Here is a 10,589-nt window from a genome sequence, read left to right as displayed (position 1 = left end):
CAGTAATAAAAAGTCAAATAACCCAAATGAAAAATGGGCAAAAGATCTGAATAGATATTTCTCTACAGAAGATATATAAATATCCAACAAGGCATTGAAAATATGCTCAGCATCATTAGACATAAGGAAATGCATATGAAAACCCCATCATTAAATAGACACCATTTCAGACACAGTAGGTTAGCTATAATCAAAACGTCTGATAGTGACAAGTACTGGTGGAGATGTGGAGAAACTGGAACCCTTGCACACTCTTGATGGGGATGTAAAATGCAGTAGTTACTTGAAGAAGCAGTTTGGTGGTTATTTAAAAAGTTAAACCTGGAGTCACCGTATGACCCAGCAATTTTGCTCCTAGGCACATATCCCAGAAGAAATGAAAGAATATGTCTATACAGAAACTTGTACATGAATGTTAAGAACAGCAACATCAGCCGGGCTCGGTGGCTCAGCCTGTAATCCCGCGCCTTTGGGAGGCTGAGGTGAGTGGATTGCCTGAGCCCGCGGGTTCGAGACCCGCCTGGGCAGCCAGACCTCATCTCTACAATAAATCAACAAATCAGCCGGGCGTGGTAGCGCATGCCTGTAATTCCGGCTACTCGGAAGGCTGAGGTGGAAGGATCGCCGGAGCCCAGCAGGTCGAGGCTGCGGTGACCGGGAGCGGCCACTGCACTCCAGTCTGGGCGACCGAGTGAGACTCCAACTCAAAAACAAACAAACAAACAAACAAAAAGAACAGCAACATCCATAATGGTATAAAAAGTGAAAACAACCCAAATAGTCATCATGGTGACTCAATGAACAAATATGGTGTATCCATCAATGGAGTATCATTTGGCAATAAAAATGAATTGAATACTGATTTATGCTAATTACATGGATGAACTTTGAAAACATGCTGAGTGAAGGAAATCAGTAAAAAAAAAAGCACTACCTACTGTACAATCTCATTTATATAAAATGTCCAGAATAGAAAAATTTATAAAGACAGAAAAGTAGATCAAGAGGTTGTCAGGGGCTGAGGGTGTTGAGGGGAAATGGGAAGTGGCTGTTAGTGGGATCGGGTTTTTTTTTTGGGTGAGGAAAATATTCTAAGATTGTGGTAGTGATTTCACAACTTCTGAATATGGAAAAAATCATTGAATTGTACACTTTAGTAAAAGTAAACAAAAGAGTTATAAAAAAGGAAAAGTTTCCATTTATATCACCACAACATGTGAAAATGTTCTTAAAAGGTCTATTACAATACATCAACCAACAAAAATTTGAATATTTAGTATTTACTCCTCTCTGATGAATAACACCAGTTAATAATGCTGGATACTTATTATGTGTCAGACACCAAAAGCTCATATAGACATATAATCATATCATATGTATGTATATATGTGTATATATATATGTATATATATATATATACGTGTGTATATATATATATATATATATTTAATATCCATAAGAGTCTGATGAGGCAGATGCCATTACTACTCCCATTTTTCCAATGATGAAATTAAGGCAGGGAGGTTAAGATAATTACTCAATATCATAGAGTTGGTAGAGGCAAAGTCAAGATGCAAATGCATGTTTTCTGTTGCAGAAACCCTGCTCCTGATCACACTTTTCATTGCTTGTCCAGTGGCAGAATCCTGTGCTCATGGGAGACTCTAAGGAGTACATTGTATTATAGAGTGCTCCTCTTTAGTCAGCTGCTATGCTCAGCCAGTACTATCCCCACGACCTTCTCTATAGATGACTGAATGGTGATGGCAATCCTTTTGTTGATTTCTTGGCATTTTTGTTTCAAGGTGATACTTGTTCCCTCTGAAGCACAGGTCACCGCCTCCCAGAAGATTGCTATCCAGGCTCAACAAGAAAGACAGAGACTCAAGTCAAGGCTCCTAATGTCAGGCAGTCTAGAACTAGACTAAAAAGAGGGGACCTGTTTACAGGAAAAATTAAGTCATGTTATAAAGTGCAGAGGATAAAACTAGGAAGACCTACCCAGAAGATGATTGCTTCATGACATGCTTGAAGACTTACCTCAATCTATAGGACCCTCTTCATCTATAGGACCCTCTTCACATTGTGGTGGCTTCTTATTTAGTGCCAGTGGACATTCTCCAGCCCATTCTACCCTGGATACTACCCCAGCAATGCTGAATGTGTCTGGGAAATAAAAGTGCGTTCCAGTTATCGCATAAACCTGGACTTCAGTGATTTGCAGTAATGCCTGGTTGTCTAGTGAGAGGTGGTGGTGGGGGTGCCCTCCACAGCACACCCAGTGGTCTAGGCTGTTCTAGGCTAGAATGCTTTTCACTGTCACGTGCCATGGACAAGCCTCTGGTTGCTTTGACTCCTATCATGAAGTATCAGGCAATGTTGGGAAGTCCTTTGATTTGATTGAATAAGAGCTAGAAGAAGAACTTATATTCAATGGCCTCACTCATAAAGTCCAAACTGTCTGTGAAATAGAGGGGCAATAGAAATTTCAACGTTGGCTTGAGTACATTTTGTCTATACAGGTTGAACTGCATAGTAACTGCCATTATGATTACATTGAAATATTTGGTGGATCATTGAACATCAGTAATCTGCTGAGAAAAATATGCAATGCCACCAGGCAAGTATTTATATCTTCTTATAATCGAATGACCATTCAATTTTGAAGTAACATCAGTTTCCAGAACACCAGCTTTTTGGCTTGGTATAACTCCTTTCCAAGAGGTAAGTGCAAACCAGACTTGGCCAAACAGAGGCTTGGTGGATCTATACAGCCCCTTTGGGGGTGCATTGTGGTTTTTGGGGGAAATCAAAGTGAGGCTTCAGTGATGTGTTGTCTTTTCTCCTCTCACTGCAGACCATGTGTACCTTGGGAGGGATAGACCATTGGTAAGGCAGTGAGGTATACAGACATAGGGACACACCTGACTTTGGCTCTGCCACCAACTTCCCAGGGAACCTGGTGACTCTTCTTGCTGAGTACTCCTCCCCATCTGGAGGTGAGGGGGTCTGAGCTCTGTGATGTCTGGAGCTCTTTCCAGCTTTGCCTTGTGTGGTGCAGACATTTCCACATTTTCATCTCGATAATTCCACATTTCCATTTGGTGTCTTTGGGGGAAGGAGAAAGACTAGAACTTTAAGGTTTGTCATGGGACATTTGTTTGTTATGGGACATGGCAATCATCTTTCATTGTGTGTGTCTTTCAGATGCCATTATGAGCTTGATCAACTTAAATTCATCCTATGGTTTATGTGCTGGGCATGTGAAAATTTACCACAATGGCAGGTGGGGGTCAGTTTATGGTGACTTCTGGACCATTCAGGATGTTGAGGTGTTCTGCAGACAGATGGGATGTGGATATGCAGTCTCAGTCCTTGGAAATGCCTATTTTGGTTCCGGAAATCACTCCACCACCCAGAGCAATGTGGAGTGCTCAGGGACAGAATCCACTTTCTGGCAGTGCCAGAACCAAGGCTGGTTCTCCCATAACTGTGGTCACCACCAAGATGTTGGTGTCATCTGCTCAGGTTTGGCATGGAAGACCTTTCCCTTGTAACCTGTTACAAAGTGAGAGCTTTAGGCCATTGGTTGATGATGTCTGTGACTCAGTTTTGGAGTTGGGATGGGCAGGAGCTTGTCAACTTGTCCCTGTGGCCTGTCAACTCCAGAAGACTATGCAGAAGGTCATTTTATCTTTGGCCAGTTTCTCTGTCAAGTGCCATTATGCTGAACATTTATCTGATTTCATGATCTTCAGCAATGATTTAATTTCTCTCAGTTTCAGTTTCCATGACAATCATGATAGTACTTGCTTCCAACAACAATTGGGATGATATTAGAACAATTCTGAGCAAGTAGAAAGTGATGGTTGTTAGGACCTCGACTGTGATCCTGATGTCCCCAAATAATGACAGGGCATGGGGACAGCCAGGAAACACACTTAGGCCTCTTGACAGCAATCACTCAGTAGACCATGTGTGCACCCACCGATGGGAGTCAGATTATGAGTCACACGTATGTCTCTACCTTGTTCTGGCCACTCCTGTCAGCCACATTTGTGACCTATGCTTTTCTTCTCTTTCTGGGAAAACTGCCTCCAACACATAGTTAGTGCTTACGATTCCCTTCTCTCTTCTGGGGTCTCCAGGTCATTCCACTGCTGTCGCTCAGACTGTTCAGGGCATATTGCTCACACTCCAAGGAGTTTATCGGTGTGCCTTCCTGGGCATACTGCATCCTGTGGGGTCGATGTCCTCACCCCCGCAGGATGTCAGGATGGTGCCCTCTCTGTCCTTCAGTGGCCTGGCTCACCACCTAAGATTCAAATCTCCTGTCAGTCTCAAGGTGAGGCCTGCCATCTATTAGGTCTGCCTGATCTCTCAGACACCAGATCCTGGTCAGTGTAGACGAAATGGGGCCTGCTGCAATAGTGAGCTCAGTGTGTGTCTGCTCCTGAGCTACTTGAAGTGCTTCCAGCACACCCCTGGCTCCTCAGGTCCTTCTCTTCCCTCCTCCTCACCATCTCCTGGCTTTTGAGCTGCTCCAGGCCTGTCTCCTCTGGTCCATTCTCTACTGTGCAGCCTTCAAGTGATTCCTCAGGGCCTTCTGGTAAAGATCCCTCTCTCTCTCTCTCTCTCTCTCTCTCTCTCTCTCCAGCTTGACCACCAGGTCTCCCCATGATTCACTCCCTTTGTTTGGTGCCTTCTCTTCCTCCTATCCCCCCTCCATCCACCTCGAGGCTCCCAAATCTCTCCTACCTGAGTCCCTCTGTACATGCTGTTCCTCTGCATGGAACACCCCTTTCCACCTCTGCCTGCCCACTGATTACTATTCTCTTTTCCCCACTCAATCTGGGTCAGAATCAAGCTTCTGGGCTCCCTTCCTTCCCTAGGCTTTTTTCCACCTCAGCCTCATTCTGCTCTACTGGGATTCCCTTTTCTCCAGACTGTGAGCTCCCTGAGGGCAAGGCTTGTGTCCAACTGCTCTCTGCAGACCCAGGGTTGGTGCAGGGTCTATGCAGGCAACAAGTACTCTACAATTGTGTTGAGGATGCCAGAAATGTGATGATGATTTTTTTCTTTTTGTCAACAGCTCCTGTTCACAACATCACCCGCCCAAACAGTAAGTCCTGAGCTCCCTGACAGGTCTGTGTATAGGTGCCTGGAAATTCTCTCTTCTTTTCCCTCAATGGCAATGGTACCAAGAAGGGCTGGTACAAATGATGAGGAGATAGCTTCCCTAAGCATGGCTTCCCTGGAAGAGCACTCACACTGACACTTGGGAAATGGTCCATATCCAGGCCACCTTTTGTTGCTCTTATTTGGTTTGTCTTCGAAATTGTTTTTACAAAAATCTCCTCCAGATGCCTGTGCAGTATGCTCTGAGGGTCAGCAGCATGTTCATTTTGCCCTGACAGCAAATTATTCCTATGGAGGCTTCCTGTCCCGACCATCAAGTTGCTTTTCCAGCCCATTCTATCCTGGGAGCTATCTGAACAATGCCAAGTGTGTGGAACATTGAAGTTCAAAACAAACACCATGTGACTGTGATCTTTGGAGATGACCAGTAAGAGTATGAGTGCAAAGCAGAGTGTATCAGGGACCTCACAGACATTTTGAGAGGGAATAAATGGTGCCTAAACTTCAGGAGAGATGTTTGTCCAGGTGACATTTTTTATTATAGGTTCAATTTTTGACCTAGCACAGAGTTAGCACATGGAGGGTGAAGGAGTGGAGACAGGCACCCTGGAGTGAACAAGTGCTCTGGTTTAAACTCCCACGTCTGTCTCTAATTTGCTGTGTGACCACATGAAGTCATTCAAATTTCCTGAGCCTCAGTCCAAAAGGGAATAGATACCTGCTTTTCTCACTTCACTGGTTCCTGGAAAGGTCACAGATAAATATATATGTGAACATATTGGAAAATGTTATCTAGTGAAAGAGATGGTTGTTGGGAGTGATGATAGTCTTAGGGGTAACAAGAATGCAAATAATCCCATCAGCAGCCTCAGCTGTGTTGTGGAGCTCTTTGCTCCCCACTCCCTCCTTCCTTCAAGTGAATTCCGTGAGAGTCAGGCAGAGACGGATGCAGCCAAGGTTAGGTTATTGTTTTTCATCCATTGCAGGTGGAAATCATTATTGTAAGCAGAGAAGACATCATCAAAGGCACATTTTTGGTGGCGGTCAAGCTGACTGTGTAGAAACACCAGTATTTTCTGTGCTAATTTCTTCTCTAAAAACCACTGATGAACAAAATCTTTTTCTCTCTTGGTTTCCCTCTGTAGTGGCCTTTGGAGTCTCTGCCCTAGTAATTCATTTGGGGTTTTGCAAAAGATACATTATTTTAATTTCTTTGTCATTGTAATGTAAATAGTGTATTTACAACTCCATGAAAGTCTATGAATAAAGCTTGACCATGACTAGTTCTTTAACCAGCATATTGATAAGAATCACGTTCACCATCTATGACATTTTTTTTGAGTCAGGATTTCACTCTGTCACCCAGGCTGGAGTGCAGTGTCACTATCACAGCACACTGCAGCCTTAACCTCCTGGGTTCAGATGATTCTCCTTCCTAACCTCCCAAGTAGCTGGGTCTATAGATGCACACCACCACACCTGGCTAGTTGTTTTTATTTGTTTTTGTAGAGGCAAGGTCTTGCTGTGCTGCCCAGGCTGGTGTTGAACTCCTGGGCTCAAGCAATCTTCCCATGTTGACCTCTCAAAGTGCTTGGATTACAGGCATGAACCACCATGCAAGCCTATTTGTGATATTTTTATAAAGCACTGTTCTATCTGCTATTTCATTTGAGTCTCAAAACAGCCCTCTTCAGCATGCATGGATGGGTTTACTTTGCCTTTGTAAATATAAAACCTGAGCTTCAGAGAGGTTATTTGGCTTGCCCAATATTTATTTACTCAATAATTTATTTCTAGCACTATAAACTTGTGTATTTTTGTTTCTTTTTTTTTCTGTGGGGGAACTGGGGACTTTTTGATAGGAGAAAATGGTCTAAACCAGGAGATGAACCTTTCCTTTTTTGATATAGAGGGTTGTCATAAGAGGGGCTATAGATTTGTGACCCCAAATGGCAACACTAAGACCCACATGTGGAGGTCATGGGGAGATGCAGCTTCCTTGATTAAAGAAAATCTATTACGTTCAATGACTAAATTTGCCAGAGTTTCCAGCACTGAGGTATGACTCCTCACTGAGATCTGACCCTCTGCATCAAATTCTTTGTGAAAGTAAAACCAAAACGATGTGTCTTATCTCTGTAGGCTTGAAGGTGGCTGCAACAATGATTACATTGGAGTTTTTGACGGCCCCTACCACAGTTTCCCTCTCATTGCTCGGGTTTGTGGTGGGGCCAGAGTCTCCTTCATTTCATCATTGAACTTCTTGTCAGTTCACTTCATCAGCGATGGCAGTATCACAAAGAAAGTGTTCCAGGCTGAGTACTATTCCAGCCCTCCCAATGACAGCGACAGTAAGTGCCCCAAATACTCGGGTTAAGATGTGGACATTTGGGGAGCATTCTGTGGTTCAACTGCCCTGTAGTTGTAAAACAAGAAATTAGAGCAAACTTGTCAGGTCACCAAGGCTTTATTTTCTGCTGAAAGGAGCCAGAAGCAGTGGCCTTGGGACTCTGGCTGCCCAGAAATGAGGTCAAGGACAGAACTAGCTGATGGGCAGTGATTGGCCTTACTGTGGAGAGCAGAGACTAAGTAGGAGGTGCAACATGATGCTCTTAGCTGACAGTGATAAGTCAGTGCCCAAGGCAGAGGTGACGCCTTATTTGCTTCCCAGAGTGCAAGACACTGGTCATGTTCTGAGACCTAACACATTTGGCTTCTATCTGAATGTGAACTGAGCTGGTCACTTCCAGCAGAGGCTGTATGACCATGATTTGAGTTGTTATATGGACTGATGTATAGCTTGGCCAAGGTCTGGGCAAGGTGATGCCCAAGTTCTTTTACATTGTTTTTTATATAGTCAGGATAAAAGACTATTTCATGACATCACAATTTGGCTATAGAGTTACTTACTTTTTATAGAGTTACTTACTTACATTTTATTTACTTAAAATCTTGGCTCCAATTCTCCATCAGAGAAATCCTGAGTAGATGTGCCCTCTCTGGGTGTGCATGAGGATGACGCTGACTTAAACATAGGGTACTTTGGGGTTGCAGTGAGGTCTGTTCAGGGCATGCATGCCAAGTGCTGACCATCCCTGTCAGCAATCTGTGTTCCTTTAAGTGGAAAGTGTGCCTTGTAGGACCAATGAGGTGTGGGCTGCTAATTGAGTGCATTATCTGTCCTTGTCCATCAGACCTGCTTTATTTGCTGAATCACAAGCAAGCCAGTGTGAGCAAGCACTATCTCCAATCCCTGGGCTGTTCTGCCAGGGACCTTGTCATTTCTGGTTGGAATGGAAACTACTGGTGTCAGTCCCAAATCACACCGAGTCAGGTGATATTCATGATTCCCCATTCATGCTACAGCACCATCAAGCAGGTAAGCCTGGGGCTTCCCACTCTTTCCTATTGAATGAACTTTCTTATAGTGATACATGCTGTGCTTCCTGAATTCTGGCAATTCAGAAGTTATGATTTTAATGTAAATCAGGATATAATCAGAGTCAAGGAAGATATACATATTTGGTGCCATGATATAGTTACAGCCACTTCCAGACAGAAGGAAGGAAGCCCAGCAGGCAGAGTCTCTCTGGCAGTGTCCAGCAAAGAGGATATCTGGCAGACTGCCACTCGCATCAACAGTAACATCAGCAGCTTCCACTGGACAGCTCCTGGTTTTTCAGGGACTAAAGCTTATGCAGTCTGGGGTTGGGATTGGTGAGAGGGGCAAGAGCCTCATCAAGCCAAATGATGTAAGTATATATTACTTTTGCAAATTTTGCAAAAACAAATGGCTATGTAAATACATTGTTGGGCCTTGGAGGAGGCTTGTGTGCTGGGCTGGAGGTGGAGGGAGACTAAGGCTTAAGCTTCATTAGCTTCATAGTGAATTGGCCTCTGCAGCCACCATTTATTGAGCCATCACCCTCTAAGGAGATCAACCACCCCCACAATAAGAGACAAGCAGGTTGCCCGAGGCCACTCAGTCATGAAGTGGTAGGATGAATGCCAGCATCTGAGAAGCTCAAAAATGTTAGACTGGGTGAAAAAAGCCAGACACAGAAGAATGCATGCTCTATGGTTCCATTTATATAAAATTTACAAATGGAGAGTAAATATGTAATGACAAAGCTAATCAGTGGTTGCCTGCTGCCAGGGGGGAGGGGATCAATGGCAGAGAGGCAGGAAGGAGATACTTGGGCATGGATGAGATCAGCAACTCACTGTGGTGGATATCACACTGTCAAGCTTCCTTTGCCGTAAGTGCATTTCATCTTATGTAAACTTATTTTAAATTAACCATACTAAATTCCAAATTTTTATCTGACACAAATAATTATTTTAAGATTTTGTCTTTCAGTGACTGGAACAGTGCCAGTGCTTTTGTTTGGCTTAGGATGGCAGCAAATACACAGAGTGAAAGACTCAGCTGTGTGCAGTGCATGTGATACTCATGTTCAGATGGCTGCAGTCTGTTGGGGTCATGTCCATTCACCAAAGACATATTAAGCACTTGCTGCATGCAGGCATTATGTTGGGTGATAAGGTGATGCTGTTTATGACCTGGCAAAGTCATTCCTCTTCCTTTTACACACAAGAAACGCTGTGAGAAGCAAGGTCACTCATTTAGCCAACTGGATGGGCCCGTTGGCCAGGACGCCTGTGTCTGAGGGCTTGTGTTTGGCATGTGGTCATTCGGCTTCCTTAAACAGACCTCAATACACCCTTCTTCCTTCTGAGAGGAATGTAGTGGGTCAGGTAGACTTACTTGCAGGGTTTAATACATATTGGTCATGCCACCCAAGGGTTTTATATTTTGCCCTATAGGTTGATTATGTTGGGTCCTGGTTTGTCATGAGTTTGGTCAGTGGGAGTCAGTCCACTGAAGGTAATCATTGCTCCTTTTTCCAAGTGTGCAGCCTGAAGACTCTGATGGCTTAGAGAGCCCAGTGATAGCCCTTCATACCCACTTGGAGCAGCCAAACAACCTTGTTCCTTCTGACTTGGTTGGCCATAGGCAGCACATACCACATTCTTATTCCTCCGTTTATCTAACAACCTATATCACCTACCAAACTGAGTGCCTCCAGGGTGGAGCCAATGATTTTTTCACCTTTGCAACCCACACCCTTGTCCCTGGTACAGTGCCTAAGACTTCATCATAATACTATTAGCAGCTCTTATGGAAGCTGGGCACTGAGCTAAGAGCTTTACATGACTTCAAAAATTTTGGGGACAACTGCAGTCCCCATTTAATCTTGAGGCAACAGAGGCTTACAAAAGGTAAACCACTTGCCCAAGACCACATGGTCATGACCTGTGGGGCCAGGATACAGAGGCAGAGCTGTGTGATCCCTGACTGGGGCTTCCTGTAACTCTATGGGGTTGCCCTGGTTTGTGGGTGTGAGACAAACATTTGCTGATGTGGCTGAGTTAGATGAGGTCCTCCC

General features: G+C 44.1%; 1 pseudogene; it reads left to right on the top strand.

Moving 5' to 3' along the window:
* Positions 1-2,070: 2,070 nt before the first annotated feature.
* On the top strand, positions 2,071-10,027 carry LOC103253127 (annotated as a pseudogene).
* The last annotated feature ends 562 nt before the right edge of the window (positions 10,028-10,589 follow it).

The sequence above is a fragment of the Carlito syrichta genome, unplaced genomic scaffold (assembly GCF_000164805.1).
Source record: "Carlito syrichta isolate Samal-C Ts95f unplaced genomic scaffold, Tarsius_syrichta-2.0.1 Scaffold202001, whole genome shotgun sequence".
NCBI lineage: Eukaryota > Metazoa > Chordata > Mammalia > Primates > Tarsiidae > Carlito > Carlito syrichta.
The sequence above is the reverse complement of the archived record's forward strand: the minus strand, read 5'-3'. Positions and strand labels throughout refer to the sequence as shown.